The 18,967-nt window shown below is 38.7% G+C and overlaps 1 non-coding gene across 1 annotated transcript; it reads right to left on the minus strand.

The window, feature by feature from the left end:
- Positions 1-839: 839 nt before the first annotated feature.
- Positions 840-914, minus strand: Trnat-ugu (transfer RNA threonine (anticodon UGU)). Its single transcript has one exon. It is a non-coding gene; the product is annotated as a tRNA-Thr (tRNA).
- Between the last annotated feature and the right edge of the window lie 18,053 nt (positions 915-18,967).

Consider the following 18,967-nt stretch of genomic DNA (forward strand, 5'->3'; position numbering starts at 1 on the left):
ATGCCATCTTGTATCAGTTCAAAAAGGCAATTTCGAGACAATATTACTTCAGAAAAAAAGCAAAGGCGAGTCAAGTAGAAGCAGTTTGTGATCTACAGTTACTGCTCCACCGAAACATTCATCTACAACCAACAGTATTAGATCCAGAACCCTTGTCACAATGACCATGTAGATGAAGAGGATTTACTTTGAATTTATGGGGCATTTCTAACTGAATCCAAGTTTATGTTTTCCGATGAAGCATCGTGTGCAAGTGAAGGTAGATTTCAGTATAGGTTATAAGACAGCTTCTATCTGTTACATGTAGTACAGGCACTTCAAGAATCACATCACTGCTCCGTGTTTTGTTGATGAGACACCAACTGGCCATAAGTATCAACAGTAGCTAAGAAATATGCTTCCCAGTTTATTGGAATACGTTGATATCAATCATCACAGAAAGGTGAACAATGGTTTCGAAAAACAAACATAAATATCGGCTATGAAAGTAGGAACATTAAAAATTTTGTCATCGGTTTAAAAGTGGCCCCAAATGCTACCAGTTACTTAGTTTAGGAGTGTGTAAAGATAGTTGCAATGGCAGCGACCAAAATTAGATTGGCAACAGAGGACGCTGCTTTGAAACATGATTAAGGAGTGCTTCTCGTCCCAGAATAAGAACTATCGGTGAGCATATTACAACAGAAAAATGTCGTTATATATGACGGTAGTATCTGTTCCCGAAAGAGCAGTTACTGTTGATGACCATACAGCTTTGCTAGAATGAAATGACAATTAAATGGACACCCTAGCAGCAACCAGGCTTTGATATGCTTCATTGGGGACATGTTGAAAATGTGTGCCCCGACCAGGACTCGAACCCGGGATCTCCTGCTTACATGGCAGACGCTCTATCCATCTGAGCCACCGAGGGCACAGAGAATAGTGCACCTGCAGGGACTTATCCCTTGCGTGGGGTCGTGTTGGGACATGCTGGGAATGTGCGTCTGACGGGGAGCGTGCAAAGGACAAGTCCCTGCAAGGGCATTATTCTCTGTGCCCTCGGTGGCTCAGATGTATAGAGCGTCTGCCATGTAAGCAGGAGATCCCGGGTTCGAGTCCCAGTCGGGGCACACATTTTCAACATGTCCCCAATGAAGTATATCAACGCCTGGTTGCAGCTAGAGTGTCCATTTAATTGTCAGAAATATGTCGTGTTTAACATATTAACCTTAAGAGGAAATTGTTCGATGTGCTGGAGGATGTCGAAATTTGTAGTAAAAAGAAAAACTATCTTTAGGTAATTCTTCATGAAGAAATCTCAAATATTTTTTTATTGTTTCCGATCACAGCTTCAAATAGTGAAAAATAAATAATATCATTAATGTGCCGGTAGAGAAGAGACTGAAAATCCTGAATATGCCCTGAATGGCAGACTGGCAACACAGGCTCAGCTTCCTCCCCATCGCCTGCTGGGCTCGTGCTATGACATCGGCTCTGCTAGCATGCCTCAGTGCTGTGGACGAACTTTGGTGATTAGCACCAACTTTATTATCACATTGAAGTGCCGTCCTTACTAGATTTCATGTATGCAAACCACAGAAACTATTTTTCATAGTTACCCCTTTGCTTTCAGGAGCTACCGACTCATAACATGTTCTCTAATGTAAGCTTGAGACGTGTATGGTGAATCATACATTTATAATGGGATTCCAATTTGATGAACGTCCTGCCTCGGCTGCCACAGCACTATCGGCCGATCATCTCGCAGGTATCCGCCTCCCAAACCTTCGAGAGGCTTTATGTCAGGTGACTGCTTAACCACGTCTATGATGAGGGTCTCATCCGAGACGCAGTTTCGTTACCGGCTGAGCTACTTGACATCTCGTCAGCTTTCGCATCAAAGGCCATGGGTGGCCTGGAGTGTCGTGAGCCACTTACGACAGCGCTTCTCAAGGGAGCTCGAAGCCCTGTGTCAACAGTACCAACTCTTTGTACACACTTGAAGTCAGAAATTGCTAGTAACAACTACAAGTAGCATTTTTACTTAACGCCGTAAGCCATCTGTTTACCGATATTCGTACTACATTCTAATAACGTCACCTCTTATGTGACGGATGTGTAACGTAACAATGGTCGAAGAAATGAATAAAAAAGCTCAATTGCTCCCACAAAAATTTTCGCACTCGGTGGTTTTCTTGGCAGCAGCACTCATATGGTTGCGTAGTGTGTGATGTTTCAACTACTCTGAAATGATTATTGTGAAGTGTAGCCCATGGTTTGTGTTAGGTTGGAGAAGTCAGTGAAGCCAACGAATGTGAGTCCCAAGCAAAAGCTGTGGTAACAGACTGACCTACAATGAAGCTTAATGTTTACCTTTAATCCATATTTAAACATAATTAATGCACTTTTAATCATAAAAACTAAAATACAAAGGTAAATTCCGAAAACATATATTAGGTAATGGAGAGTTTTGATGCATATTACATATGTATGTTACATAAACTACGAAAAATGAAATAGGGGTGCAGTACGTACATTTTATGGAATTGTTAGCAGTCTATGCACAAGAGGGTAATTTTTCTAGCACTACAACTGAAACTTCTAAATAAATTTGTTTAACGTGGACTGAAATAACTGAGAAGGTGAAACTTCTACCTTTTGACTTAAATTGCTTAATGCAAATGATCCTTCTAAATCTGCTGTGTGCAACTGAAGTACTGTCACTTTGCTTGTCTTTATCATTTCAATACAGACCTACAGAATTTTCCCTGACAATTACAGCTCACACTTATTCTATTCATTTACTACTCACAATACACAAGGATAACGTAGTCTGACTATTAATTAACACAAAAGAATGACCCTGAATTAGAGGAAGTCGTAACCATAACCCATACATTTCATAAATCACTTACCTCACAGAAAATCTTCATGACACGAATTACACCTAATACGGCAAGTATACAGCCAGCTAAATAAAAAGATTCTAACTACTGTAGGCTCTAACTAGTAACAGGCATGTGGTTAACAATGGGAAGATTTTGTTAGAGAGCAAACAGTCTACTTAGCAGATTTTACCTTAAGCATTTGACGTCCAGTTCGAAAAATTATAAAATGGTTAGTCATTCCTTTACCCATATTTTACCATCCATGTCCAACCAATACTAAATCTCCATGAAGGGTACACGTCCAGACCGACCACTCGCGCTATCACTTCCGACCACAAACACTGCTAAGTATTCTAACCTTCATCACTGATGACTATTAACTTCCATCAGCAAGTCCCACTAGCCACAGAGTCTCTTAAGGAGGACGCACGGCGCTGTCAGTGATATAAATGTAGTCTAAATGGCTGCCAGCATGGAAACATATAAACAGGCTACTTACATAGACCCCCTGCTCCTCCCAAAAAGTTGTGCAAAGTGTTTTGGGCTGTGGCCAATACTAATTTGTTACAATTTTTTCATATTTACAATATCAAATAGATCATATGCCCACAATTCGTAATATAGTGTTGGTCAATAAAGCAAAAATTGTTCTCACAGTCCATAAAGACTGTCCTAATCGTTCATCAGAAGAGTAGTCTATGACAGTTTTATGCACAAAGTCTGGGCAGTAAGAGAAAATACACACCTAAGTAGTCGACCTCCAAGCAGTCTTGAAGAAGTAGTGTTGTCCTTCCAAAGAAAACACAACGCTGACTCTTGACATAATGATTGGTAATGGGGCACAACAGAGCAGACCCACAGCAGAATTAGTCGAAGTCTTGAAGAATATTGATAGAATTTGTAGGTCATCGCAGAGCAGACCCACAGTTTTCCTTTCAGAAGTTACGGTAGTAATGGGCCACCAAAGGAGCAGACCCACTGTAGTCCTTGTAGAGATGGACAGCAGCCATCCGTTGTGACTGTGTGGGTGCAAAATCACAGCTGAAGAGTCTTCAGGATAATGTAGAAACTCCATCAACAACCACTTGTACACTCACTAATCTGTTTGTGATAGTCTTAAAATAAGCAACACTGTTAACCAGTCTGTTGCTGAATTATCAACATACGTGCACCTACTAACAGAGTCACATAACCTCTGGGACTTTATAAATATAGTATGACAAACAGAAAAATGTGTGCAGTAAAATGAATCCCTACGAATTACTTAACTTGCAGAGCTGGTGTCTATACAATTACAATTTTACAGCATAAGAATACAATTACAAAGGTAAAAAAAAAAACATTATTACAGGATAGAACATGACAATATTAACATTTGTAGTAATACAGACCTTACAATAAGAATAAAAATAAACGTATACACGAGTATTACAGTCATTATGACATAAGTTAATAAATGAAGAATGAGCATATCCTTAGCTACATTAAGCTGACACATGAGCATTAAAAGAAAACATAACACGTAAAATGTCTGAACATCTTTCTGGAGTGTAGAATATGCAACAAAAACAAGTTAGATTTGAGGATAACAGTATTACTCATCGTAGTGAATGCAGCTTAGTATTAGAAGGAGAAAAATTCTACCAGATTTATCTTATCAGGTAACACACAGAGACAGAAAGAACACAGACACACAAAGGTACACACACAAACATAGCAGAATAACTTAAAATTAAAAGACAGGTTCTGTTTCAGTTTAACATTTGGTACTCCCGTCGAAACAAAACTTCATTTAATTACCAGAGTCCTTTCTTCTTATTTCAACATTTATTCCCACAGAAAAGTCTGTCTATCTGTATTTATATTTTCATATATTTCTTACATCATTTGTTGCCTACAAAATCCTACCTAAACCTCTTATCACTATTCCCTACTTATATCTGTTCATCTCCAATTCCAAAATTATTATTCCTCATTGTACAATACTCTTTGACCAAACCTATTTCTTAAAGCTTGTCAATGTATTTCTTTCCAACTCATCACGACTCATTTTCTTATATGGCATAGCCCCTCTCGAACTAACTTAAATCTACTGAGCTCAGAGATATAAATTAGAGAACGAGGCAATGCAACACAAAATAATTAAAACAACCAATAATTACAAAAATATAAATTAGCAAAGCAAGAAGTAGGATATCTATATTAGCAAAGACAATGTAACATTACCACCAATATCAAGCAATATGCAGTAATCAAGAAAGGTAAACCAGTGGTAAATTTGGCTTAACACAGTAATACAACGTAAAATTCAGTAGGACAATGCCTGAAAAATAGCAGTAGCAAATGCAATAACTTAACCTAAACATGACAAAGCACAAGCAGGAAAAACATTACAGTAAGGACAGCAATATAGGAAAGGGAAATGTCTATTCTCGTCTTAATTTCAATGTCACATCTTAACACTAGAGTGGTGCACCACAACAACTTATTCTGTCAAAAAATTACCATGTCCTTGAACAGAAAATTATGCATGCAATTCCAGTTACTAGTCCCTTCTCCTTATTATTGTTCTTTCCTTACCAAGTGCACTTTTTTAAGAATGTGGATCATAAAATTATTATTTAATGGATCTGTTGAACGAAATTGTTCATATATTGGCATATGTATTGAATCTTATTTTATAAAAGCAATGCTGCAGGGTAGCTTGAAACTATATATCAAATAAAATTAGCAAATATGAGCAAAGCAAAGCATAAAACCATCATTCACTAGCTATATAGCATTTCATAATTCAGTAAAAATTCTCTGAACTCTTGTAGAAAGACACTTGTCATTATCAGGTGAGTAGACGTAAGGATATTTCTCATCACTTGTACACATATCAGTAAGTCGCACAAAGTGCGATGTCCTAAGTGTAATCATATGTTTCCAAGTAATAGTTTGTCGTGTTTGTTCTGCAAAGAAATATCAGTAACAAGGTGAACAGTCTCTCTTTTCTACAGTTGTGCATTTTAAAGGGAGGGCAACAATGGCTTCTTCGAGTCGGCGAGCGAGCAGCTGGGTGCAGCAGAGAACTATGTCATGGTCACATACACTTTTTACCAACATATTTACTCAAAAGTTTGTTACAATGATAGTGTAATACAAATAAAGTTTCACCGGTTGAAAATTTACATTGGAAGTGTGTAGAAACGAACACTCTTAAATAACAGTGTCCAAAAATTTCAATTGGCATTGTGGTACTCACACTCACATATAGACTCATATTTCATAACTCTTAAAGTACGATTCTTAGTTTTCAAGATTATTTTCCACAAACCAGAGTCCCAAACCCATACTCATTTTTCATATACATATACGTCAAAACTGCTTCAATACTTCATCATAATAAACATGTAGCATAATCATATTCTCCATATATCATCACCTTATTTATCATAAACATATCTCAACATCATAATACACATCGTCTTCATAACAATGTCATCGTAACACATCAATTAAACCACAAAATCTTCGTAACATCCTAGAATGATCTCAATACTTTTAAAAAAGTGCTCTCTGCTCATTTCAATAGTGTCATCTACCTCAAGCGTACTTTAAAAATCACGATCCCGTACAAAATACATCTATTAAAGCTCTCACAGTACCACATTGGTTCCGAAAATATATGAACGGTTCGCATAGTACAGTTCACATAGTACAAAGTACAATTTCGTAAGTCCAAAGTAATCGAACTGTGTAATTACGTAAATGTGTGTCAGACGTATTGAAAAAGTTTATTCTTGTCAGTTAATTTGTCAGATAACTGTGTAATTCTGTGTTAGTAAATGTGGTACCGATGTATACAACTGTATTAGCTAGGGCTCCTGGTGCTTGCCACACGCGTATTACACTAATTAGGCGTACCCCCATGAGGGAAAATGTAATAACACTTCAGATTTTACGGATTACAACTGCGGAATGAGTTGTGTCGCCGAAAACCTTCTCTGTATCACTGTAGTTACAAAATATTTCTAAAAATGTTCCAAGTACAAAAATGAATTACTTAAATGCTTGTCCTGTAGCACTAAACTATAGTTCTTGCTTTTAAGATATTTTCTGTCATTGGCTCAAGGTAAAAATGTACCAAGTGTCGTAGTTATCGCTGTTCATAAGCAAAGTTCTCCCAAAATCAATGTACTTACCTTTCTCATTACAAAAGTAAAGTGCTATGCATATAAATGTCGTAGTTAGTACGTTCATTACCGTGACCTCGAAAGTACTATACGGTAACGTATTGTTGTGTTACAAAAATAACTGTCTCACAGTAGCTATGCCACAAAAGTCACTACAAAAACATGTTTCACTTTTCAGAAGAACCTAGAAAACTATGCAAACATAAACAGATACACAGTAAAAGCAATAATGAATATTGTGTCACACGTTAGTAGCGTCGCAATATAATCGTACAGCTGTCAAACGAAACAACATGTCATGCATGATCCTCAGAAGTACTTTAAATACAAAATGTTTTTTTTTAAGTAAACCAAAATGGTGCAGTAAAACCACATTAGCAGCATATGTTCCAAGAATGTACACTTCATAGTCTTATGTAGTGGTGCAACTAACAAGCAAAACTGTACACGCAATAAGACTGTGTTGTCTGTTCCCCATAAGAGTGAACTCATAAAATTTCTGTATTAGTTGAAATTCATGCCAGCTACGTCGTGAGTTTCATTGATACGTTTTGTAGCTGCCTATGGTGTGAGCCATTGTGTATTATCGGAAACGCCCCTAAAAAAATTATACATGACTGTGCTTAAGCTGACATACAATATTTTTAGCGCAACGCAATCTGACTTTCAAAAATCCCTACAAAAAAAATGGCCCTGACTAACATTAAACTATACCTTTCAGAAATCACTTACCTCACAAAAATCTTCGCTACTCAAGCTATTGCAATACAGCGAGCGCCACTACTGCCAGCTAAATAAAAGATTCAAACTACGGAAGGCACTAACTACTGATAGGGATAGTTAGCAAATGAAAGATATTAATAGAGAACTAACAATGTATTTACCTTAATATCATCAAAAGTCATAATATATATAGCAGTTCATGACAAATTACAAAACTCCGCCATCTCTCTCCCCACATCCATCACTGCTGGCGGCTCACCTCCAACTGTGCAACGCTACCCGCTGTTCACATCCAGCTGCCTAACACTACAATGGCGAGTATTACAACAATGCAAAGTAGCCACAGACTGCACACAGCACAGCCAGTGATTTTCATACAGAGGTGGCGTTACCAATAAAAAAGCCTAAACAGCCTACTTACATAGCCCCCATGCTCCCCACAAAAAAATTTTACAAATTGCTTTGGGCAGTGGCCAATGCAGATTTGAAAAAATTTTTCATAATTACAATAACAAAGAAATCAAATGCACACACTTATTGATACAATGTTGGTCAAAAGCTCAAATTTTCTCACAGTCCATAAACACAGTCCCGATCATTCATCATAATAGTAATTACAGTTTTTTTACAAAGTCTCATTAGTAAAAGAAATTACACACAGAAGTAGTGGATTTCCATGGAGTCTTGAAGAAGTAGTGTTGTCCTTCCAATGGAAAGACAGTGCTGACTCTTGACATGCAGACAGGTAATGGGCCACAACAGAGCAAACCCACAGCAGGTCAGTCGAAGTTTTGAAGAATATTGGTAGGTAGGCCATCACAGAGCAGACCCACTGTAGTCCTGGTAGAGAGTATGGTTTTGGTGGGCCATCAGAGGTGCAGACCCACTGCAGTCCTTGTAGAAATAATGGTATTGGTGGGTCATCAAAAGTGCAGACCCACTGCAGTCCTTGTAGAAATGGCCAGCAGCCATCTGTTGTGACTGTGCAGATGCACATTTACCATTGAAGAGTCTTGCGGATAATATAGCAAGTCCATAACCACCACTTGTGCACTCACAAAGTTTTTGGAATTGTCCTTAGAACCAGCAATGCTGTTATCCACTCCCTTGCTGAATTATTAACACACGTGTAAACACTAACAGTCCCTACTTCTCACATATTGTCCATATACTATGACCAACAGAAAAGTGTGCAGTGAAATGTAACTAACAAGTTAATAATATCATGAACTGGTGACAATTACAATTTTATAACATAAGAATACAATAACAAAGGTACAAAATACATCATTAAAGAACATAACAATACAGATAACATTTGTAGTAAAACAGGCTTTACAAAAGAATCGAACTAACATATACATCAGTGGAATTATGAGATAAGTAGATACATAAAAGATCAGAATAACTTTTGGAACATCAGCTTTACACATGAGCATTAAAACAAAACAGAATAAATAATGTCTAAACATCTTTGCAAAGTAAATAACATAGTATTAGAAAAATTATACAACATAGCTCTCATCAGCTAAACACATGAAGACAAGAAGTACACAAATACACAAGGGTACACAAACACATAGCATAATAATACAAAAGGAAAGGACAGAGTTTGTTTTCAGGGTAACATTTGGTACTGCAGTCCAACCCAAAACTTCATATATCTTTCCTCTTATTTCATCCTTTGTTTCCACCAAAAAAATTGTATCTAAGCATGCTTTCTGTATTTATATGTTCACACATTTCTTACCTCAACATTTATATCCAAGAAAATCCTACCTAAACCGGTTTTCTGTACCTTTTTTTCGTAAAACTTCTCAATGCATTTCTTCCAATTCATCGCAACTCATTCTCCTAGAGGCTATCCCCTCTGAAGCTAACTTAAATCTACTGAGCTCAGATGCTAAACTAAGGGACGAGGCAATGCAGCAGCACAAAATGAGTAACACAAACAGCAATGACCAAAAAATTCAAATTGGCGAAGCAGTTGCAATATTACAACTAATATTACGCAATGAGCAGCAAACAAGAAAAATAAATCAGTAGTAAACTGGCTTAGCAGAGTAACACAAATTAAAATTCAGTAGCACTATGCCTGGCAAACAGCAGCAGTAAATGCTAAAATGTATACCTAAGCATGACAAAGCTCAAGCAGAAAAAATAGTACACTAAAGACAACAATGCAGATAAAGGTAATGTATAATCGCATCTTAATGTCTATGTAATTAAAGTGGTGCACCACAAATTATTCTACAAAAGAAATTACCAAGTACTTGAAAAGAAAATTGTAGATGCAGTTACTGTTATTAGTCCCTTCTTATTGTTCTCTCCATTCCAAGAGCTCCTTTTTCGAAGAATGTGTATCAGAAAATAATTATTTAATAAATCTGTTGACAGAAAGTGTTCACATTAGCAGATGCATTTAAGTTTATTTTATAAAACCAATGCTGCAACATAGCTGGAAACCAGTTATTAAACAAAATGAGCAATCTCTTAACTACAAAGACAATAGATGTAAAATGTTTCTAATCATTTCATTAGGCATTTTAGTAAATATCATAAATTACGAGCTCCACAGTATGCTTTCAACAAGGAAATGTCAATAGCGAGGACAATGGCCTCCCCTTTCTTTTTTTCTACCTGTGCTTCTGATGAGGCACTCACTAATGACTTGTTCTCCTGCTGTCTGACACAGCTGCGTGCCCACGACGCATTACGTGCAGGTGGTCACTTAACTTTCTTACGGAAATATTTACGACAGCAGTTTTCACTACAGTGACAGTCTCATATAAAAATTTCACAGGTCGAAAATTTGCGTTACAAATGTGTAGAAACAAAATCCTGTAAATATAACAGCGGTCAAAAAATTTTCGCCATCATTGTGATACATTCCCGCATTTACGCACATTTCATAACTCTTAAAGTACGATTCTTGGTTTCCAACATACTTCTTATTCCTCATATACAGTAGCATCATCTTATTGATCATAAACATATCTGAACAGCATAGTACACATCGTCGTCGTAATAATAACATCATAACACCTCAGTCAAATCTCAAAAACGTCGTAGCTTTCTGCAATAATTTCAAAACCTAAAAAAAATTCTCTGCTCATTTCAATAGTGTCATCTACCTCAAACGTACTTTAAAATAATGCTCCCTTACCAAATACATCATTCAAAGCTCTCATAGTATCACAATGGTTCCAAAAAAATATGAACAGTTTACAAAGTACAGACAAAATACAGTTTCATAAGTGTGAAGTTATCCAACTGTGTAATTGCGTAGACATGTGTCACTGATGTAGTAAAAAAGTTTATTTCTCTGTTAAATGATCAGATAGGTGTGTAATTTGTGTGTTAGAGAAATATGGTACCGATGAGTAATGTTGTATAAGCAAATACCATATTAGCTAGGGCTCCTTGTGATTGCCACACACATGGTACACAAAGTAAGCGTGTACCCCCCTGAGGATTAATGTAATTATACCCTCAGGTGTTACAGATTACAGCAATGGAATGAAATTAGTACGGAAAACCTTTGTATCATTGTACTTCAAATATCTTTAAAAATAAATGTTTTAAGTACAAAATTAATCACTCAAATGTGTGTCCTGTAGCGCTAAATGTGCGTCTTGCTGTAAGATAATCTCTGTGAAAGTGTCGTAGTTATTGTCGTGGCAGGGTCGCCATATGAAACGTCCCCTTAAAAAATTATACATGACTGTGCTTAAACTGACATACAATATTTTTAGCGCAACGCAATCTGACTTTCAAAAATCCCTACAAAAAAATGGCCCTGACTAACATTAAACTATACCTTTCAGAAATCACTTACCTCACAAAAATCTTCGCTACTCAAGCTACTGCAATACAGCGAGCGCCACTACTGCCAGCTAAATAAAAGATTCAAACTACGGAAGGCACTAACTACTGATAGGGATAGTTAGCAAATGAAAGATATTAATAGAGAACTAACAATGTATTTACCTTAATATCATCAAAAGTCATAATATATATAGCAATTCATGACAAATTACAAAACTCCGCCATCTCTCTCCCCACATCCATCACTGCTGACGGCTCACCTCCAACTGTGCAACGCTACGCGTTGTTCACATCCAGCTGCCTAACACTATAATGGCGAGTATTACAACAATGCAAAGCAGCCACAGACTGCACACAGCACAGCCAGTGATTTTCATACAGAGGTGGCGTTACCAATAAAAATCTAAACAGCCTACTTACATATCTCTTTGTTGTTGCGCGTCGTTACTGGGATTTGCTGGTGTATCTTCTACAATTTCTACTTGACGAGAGGGCCCTACCCTGTTTGAATCACGCCAGTGCTGATTAAATTCAGGTTAATCGTCATGACTATAGCGTCTATCGTCTTGTCGGTAATTTCTGTCATTTCTTTCTTGTCAGTTAAGTGGTGGAGGATTTCTCCATGGATCGTTATTACGAATGGGCTGTTGCGTCTGAAGTCTTTATCTCTCTGTTGATAATATTTGTTCTGTTTCCCATATTGTCTGTTTCTACGGTTATCTCTGTCATAGTCATTGCTACGGAAATGTGATCTTTCTCTGTAACTACTATTATTCTGCCAATGGTTGTCATACGAGTGGTGTCAGTTTTGATCACGATTTGCGTTATAAGAATAGCCTTGTCGTGTCAGGTTATTATTTCTGTCGTCTCAGAATTGTGATGAATGTGACCTGTAACTGTTCATTTCCTGTTTTCGTACCATCCGACTGTCTGTGTCGATTTGATTTCTAGTTCTTGCTAAAGTCCCTGAAAAGCTTCAATATAATCTTTACAATGTCCAGCTAAAATAATATGTCTTAAGTGTTCAGGAAATTTAATTAACCAAATGTGGATGAGTTCTGAGGGACTGTATGTGTTTGACAAATACTTCAAAATCTTCAAAATATTTTTACCGGGTTGGAAAATTCAGACGGTCCAAAATGTTTCGTCATATTAATACTACGTTTTACTCGATATTGAGTAGCCTGAGACCAAAATGCAGAAAGTAAGGCATAATAAAAATCTCCTTCACTTTGGCAGTCGCAAAGAACCGATCGCATCCCTACTGCCGGTTCATTTTCTAGATTGCCACACATAAATTAGAATTTATGATCTAATGACCAATTAGGAGGAAAATAATGAGCAAATTGATGAAGCCAAGCTAGTGGATGTATGTCATTATCAGAATTCTTCAATGTTTTAAATTTACGCGTAGTGATGAAGACCTTACAGCCAAAGTCTTCGCGTCGGCGAGTCGCAAATCTGTCATTCTTACGTCTAGTGGGCGGTTCCATCTCGATTCGGTGCACCCTGCCGATTGCTTTCAAAATCTCCGAAATACCCTGTTTTATTACTTTGTGACTCTTCCGTATTCCTAAATCGCTCTTACCGTGTCGAAGAACGAGTATCTTCTGAAATATGTAGTCCTTGTATTACGTGTGCCAACTGATCCTATACTTCCGCGTTTCTCTTTTGTTCTGTGTATTGATTTGATTGTGACTTTGTTTAAATTTTCTAAGTTCTCTATACTCCTCTGTGTCAGTGATAGCTAGCGGTCTTGTATCATTCAAATCATGGTCTACCTTCGTAGATAAATTTGTTAACTGATCCAGAAGTTCGGCTACTTTTTCTGAAACTGAGCTAATTTCCTCCGTGTGTTTCTCTGAACCAAATTTTAGAGTACTCATTTGTGTAGTAAGCGTATCCACTGTGTCCTTTAAGTTTTCTTGATTTTTCACAAGTTGCCTGACAGTATCGGTAGATGCAACTGAGTCAGTTTTAGCCTACAAGGTGTCGTGATTTTCGTGAACCATGGTCTGTGGTTCTTTTGTGGCTGTTGCATGACTTTGTAATGCGTTTCCATGTCGCGAAAAAATAGGCTGAAAATGCTCACAAATTGTGTTTTTACATCTTTAAAAATTTTTTCACATTTCGATTCGATTTTAAGTAACTCAACAGTTAAACCATCACGTGTTTGTTTAAGCGTTTGCTCAATTAGGTCTCTCTTTCGGAATTGTTGCTGTGTTCGTTCTTAGCTTTGTTCCATTTGTTGCTATGTTTGTTTCTGATTTTGTTCCATTTGTTGCTTTGTTGTTTCTCATTTTGCTCCGTTTGTTGAATGATTGCAGTAACAATGTGTTAGTGAATGAAACATATTGCTTTGTGCGCTTCAGCAGTGCATTTGCACTGGCACTATTCGGATTTGGAAGAGCAAAGAATGAATCTTGACTTAACTGAGAAAAGGGTAATGACGCAAAACTTGAATCTACGGTATTTGTAAGATTTTGTTCTGTTGTTTCATGTTCCTTTATGCTTTTCGGCAATGCATTCGCACCGGCGGTACTCATATTTCCAAAACTAGAAAGTGGTGAAAATGTAAAGACGCAAAATCTGAATCCACGATATTTGCCAGATTTTGTTCTGTTATTTCTCATTCCTGAGGCGAACTGTAACCGATCGATCGATCGCCAATACTTTCTGTTCACTAATTGTTTCACTGTCTACATCGATATTTACTGCCTTACCCATGTACCTACGAATAGTTACCAAATTATTGTCTTGCACATTAGTCACATCATTACAAGCTAGAGCTTATACTCAACGCTAGTCTTCACTCTCAATTCTCAATTTGCTTTTCGGCCTTCCGTTCCGTTCTTCACACGGCATGATTGTCACACTACTTCACATAACAACACAGAAAATGCAAATTGAGAAACATGTATATGAAGCCACACCAAAGTGGCACTGAAAATAATAAATATCTAATTACTTGCAAAACCGACTGCGAGACACTTAATGCAAATCCACATGCAAGCCATAGCTGCTTTGTTCACTACAATGCAGTGCAATAATGAAAGGCTACAACAACACAGGAAATTCCATACACAATTACGCGCTAGCATTAAACAAAAACTAATTTCTAATCACGCAATAATTATTCAAACTGAGAGAAAATCAGAATATTGCAGTGAAGTATTCTCGGATAAGGGTCGATAGGTGAAACGTCTAAATATTTTTTTTATCTGGACTGAAATAACAGAGAAGGTGAAACTTCTACCTCTTTATTTAAGTTGCTTAATGCAACTGATCCTTCTAAAACTGCTGTGTGCAACTGAAGTACTGTCACTTTGCTTGTCTTTATCGTTTCAACACCGACCTGCAGAAATCTCCCTGCAAATACAGCTCAAACGTATTCTATTCATTTATGACCCGCAATATACAAGGATAATGTAATCTGACTATTAATAAATACTAAAGAATAGCCCCGAATTAGAAGAAATCCTAACAATAACCCATACACTTCACAAGTCACTTACCTCACTGAAAATCTTCATGACATGTACTACAGCAAATACAGCACGTATACAGCCAGCTAAATAAACGGATTCTAACTACTGTAGGCTCTAACTAGCAGTAGGCATGTCGTTAGCAAAGGAAAGATTTTATTGCAGAGCAAACAATGTGTGTAGCAGATCTTACCTTAATCATGTGACATCCAGTTCGAAAAATTATATAATCGCCAATAGTCCCATTACCTGCATTTTACAATCGATTATTAAATCTCCATGGCGGACTTGGTACAGAACGTCCGCTAACGCTATCACTTCCGACCTCATACACTGCTAACTATTAACTTCTAACCTTCATCGCTGATGACTATTAACCTCCATCTTACAGAGGGCGCACAGCGCTGTCAGTGATATCAATGCAGTTTAAAGCGCTGCCGACATACAAGCATATAAACAGACTACTTACACAATGCACAAGCAAACATTCGCGTATATCCTCAAGTATTGCACTAAAGTAGTAACCAAGGCTTAGTTAATAATTACTTGATGGAAAATTTAGGGGTATGGGACGCTTTAAACAAGGGGATAACGGAATTTATTTGTTCACTCACAGTATACGAGGGCAGTTCATAAGTAATGCAACACAATTTTTTTCTCGGCCAATTTTGCTTGAAAAAACCGGAAATTTCTTGTGGAATATTTTCAAACATTCCCGCTTCGTCTCGTATAGTTTCATTGACTTCCGACAGGTGGCAGCGCTGCACGGAGCTGTTAAAATGGCGTCTGTAACGGATGTGCGTTGCAAACAACGGGCAGTGATCGAGTTTCTTTTGGCGAAAACCAGGGCATCTCAGAAATTCATAGGCGCTTGCAGATTGTCTACGGTGATCTGGCAGTGGACAAAAGCACGGTGAGTCGTTGGGCAAAGCGTGTGTCATCATCGCCGCAAGGTCAAACAAGACTGTCTGATCTCCCGCGTGCGGGCCGGCCGTGCACAGCTGTGACTCCTGCAATGGCAGAGCGTGCGAACACACTCGTTCGAGATGATCGACAGATCACCATCAAACAACTAAGTGCTCAACTTGACATCTCTGTTGGTAGTGCTGTCACAATTGTTCACCAGTTGGGATATTCAAAGGTTTGTTCCCGCTGGGTCCCTCGTTGTCTAACCGAACACCATAAAGAGCAAAGCAGAACCATATGTGCGGAATTGCTTGCTCGTCATGTGGCTGAGGGTGACAATTTCCTGTCAAAGATTGTTACAGGCGATGAAACATGGGTTCATCACTTCGAACCTGAAACAAAACGGCAATCAATGGAGTGGCGCCACACCCACTCCCCTACCAAGAAAACGTTTAAACCCATACCCTCAGCCGGTAAAGTCATGGTTACAGTCTTCTGGGACGCTGAAGGGGATATTCTGTTCGATGTCCTCCCCCATGGTCAAACGATCAACTCTGAAGTGTATTGTGCTACTCTTCAGAAATTGAAGAAACGACTTCAGCGTGTTCGTAGGCACAAAAATCTGAACGAACTTCTCCTTCTTCATGACAACGCAAGACCTCACACAAGTCTTCACACCCGAGAGGAGCTCACAAAACTTCAGTGGACTGTTCTTCCTCATGCACCCTACAGCCCCGATCTCGCACCGTCGGATTTCCATATGTTTGGCCCAATGAAGGACGCAATCCGTGGGAGGCACTACGCGGATGATGAAGAAGTTATTGATGCAGTACGACGTTGGCTCCGACATCGACCAGTGGAATGGTACCGTGCAGGCATACAGGCCCTCATTTCAAGGTGGCGTAAGGCCGTAGCATTGAATGGAGATTACGTTTAAAAATAGTGTTGTGTAGCTAAAAGATTGGGGAATAACTTGGTGTATTTCAATGCTGAATAAAACAACCCCTGTTTCAGAAAAAAAATGTTTTGCATTACTTATTGAACTGCCCTCGTATTTTCCATTAATTAATCATCCATTTCCAATCGCATAATAATTTAAATGACTGACCGTTGAAATACTCAGTTTGCCCCCGCTAGCGGAGAGAATATATCATTTCGGCCCCATGCTCACAGTTCACCCGGCCAGAAATAACAGATAGCACAATTACTTGGAAATGTCTAGGAGCTCGTAAGAAACTGCAAAAGTCATATAAACTTCAGGAGTGATAGAAAATGCAGAAGTGGCGATAATTGCATGTTAAAGTTGGTAGAGTGCGGAGGGATGAAGCTGTTGATTTCGAAAACTGTGAATTTAGATTGTCACAAATCGCAACTAAAAGTTGCAGATACCGAAAAATAGCATTCATGGGTATCACTGGTGCCTGAAGATCGCAGTTAAGCAAATGCCTACAGTTGCTCAGGGTGGCCTACGCCTAGCTGCTGCTCGGAGTGGACGACACCCCGCTCTTCACTTGGAGGATGAATGTGAAGATGCTACGCAGCGGTCTGCAGCTCGCCTGAGACGTTCTCGGAGTGTGGTCCACCAGGAGGCTCCTTAGAATCAACGCGGGAGGCCACATTCGTTAATCCACGGCAGATAAATATCTGGGGTGATGCCGGACCGCTGTTTAATCTGGCGACCCTACTTCTGGGTTGTCAGAAAAAGGTGCTAGGTCTCCTGTGAGGCAGGTATCCGTCTACTCTGGGCAGTGGTGCCAACTTGTATGCACTGAGGTAACAAAAGTCGTGGGATACCTCACTTTACCATGTGTCGCCTCCTTTTTCCCGGCGCATTGCAGCAACTCGACGGGACGTAGAGTCAACAAGTCGTTGGAAGCCCCATGTTATATCGAGCCTTGCTGACCCTACAGCCGTCCATAATTACGCAAGTATCACCAGTGAAGGGTTTTCTCTAAGAAATGACCTCTCACTTATGTCCCATAAATGAACGATATGATTCATTTTCAATGTAACTGTCCAGAATGTAGTTCAAACCAGTCGTGGAAAATTGTGGCCTGGTGACATGACGTATTGTCATCCATAAAAATTCAATCATTGTTTGGGAACTTGAAGTCCGTAAGTGAGTGTAGATGGTCACCAAGAAGTCGAACGTAACCACTTACAGCCAATGCTCAGTTCAGTTGGAGCTGAGGACCAAATATATTCCATGTAAACACATCCAGACCCTTTATGGAGCCACAACGAGCTTGTTCATTGTTGACAACATGGATCCATAGCTTCGTGGAGTTTGCGTCACGCTACCATCATCTCTTACAAACAGAAATTGGGACTCATCTGACCAGGCCACTGTTTTCCAGTGTAACAAGGGGAGGCCGCCAATTGTGAAATTCAGATTCGATTCATACTGCGCATAAGAAAAGCTCATGGCCAGAGGTGTAATGTGGCAAAGCACCAAGATGCACTTCTCAGCCGTTGTCGAGAAAATCGACAGTTAAAAGAAACCGTTGCGGTGAAATACTCTCGACGATTCATAATTTTCTGCAGCGTCGTAGCGCAGCGGTAAGCGCTCTGGTTCGTAATCCCGCGGGATGCAACTTTTTTCTTGTCATTAATATATATATATATATATATATATATATATATATATATATATATATATATATGAATTACAAAATACTAATAATAAAAAAAAGTTGCATGCCGCGAATTAATGAATTCCTTATGCTTGTTGGTGAAGGCGGATCGCTCTCCAATTGTACCGCCTCCATTTTTCCGTTTGTTTAACAGGGTGTACCAAAGCTCTCACGCCCGCACTGATTTTGGACGATGTTATAAGTTGCGCTAGGGACCGCATCTACCTTCTTCCGAAGTTAGCAGGCAACTACGCTGTTATGCGGCGGCTCGTTTCGGCCCATTCAACATCTGTCCATCAAGTGTAACGAGCGAGTAACGGAGTTTATATTCCATACCTGCCACA

This window comes from Schistocerca serialis, chromosome 6, assembly GCF_023864345.2.
Source record: "Schistocerca serialis cubense isolate TAMUIC-IGC-003099 chromosome 6, iqSchSeri2.2, whole genome shotgun sequence".
NCBI lineage: Eukaryota > Metazoa > Arthropoda > Insecta > Orthoptera > Acrididae > Schistocerca > Schistocerca serialis.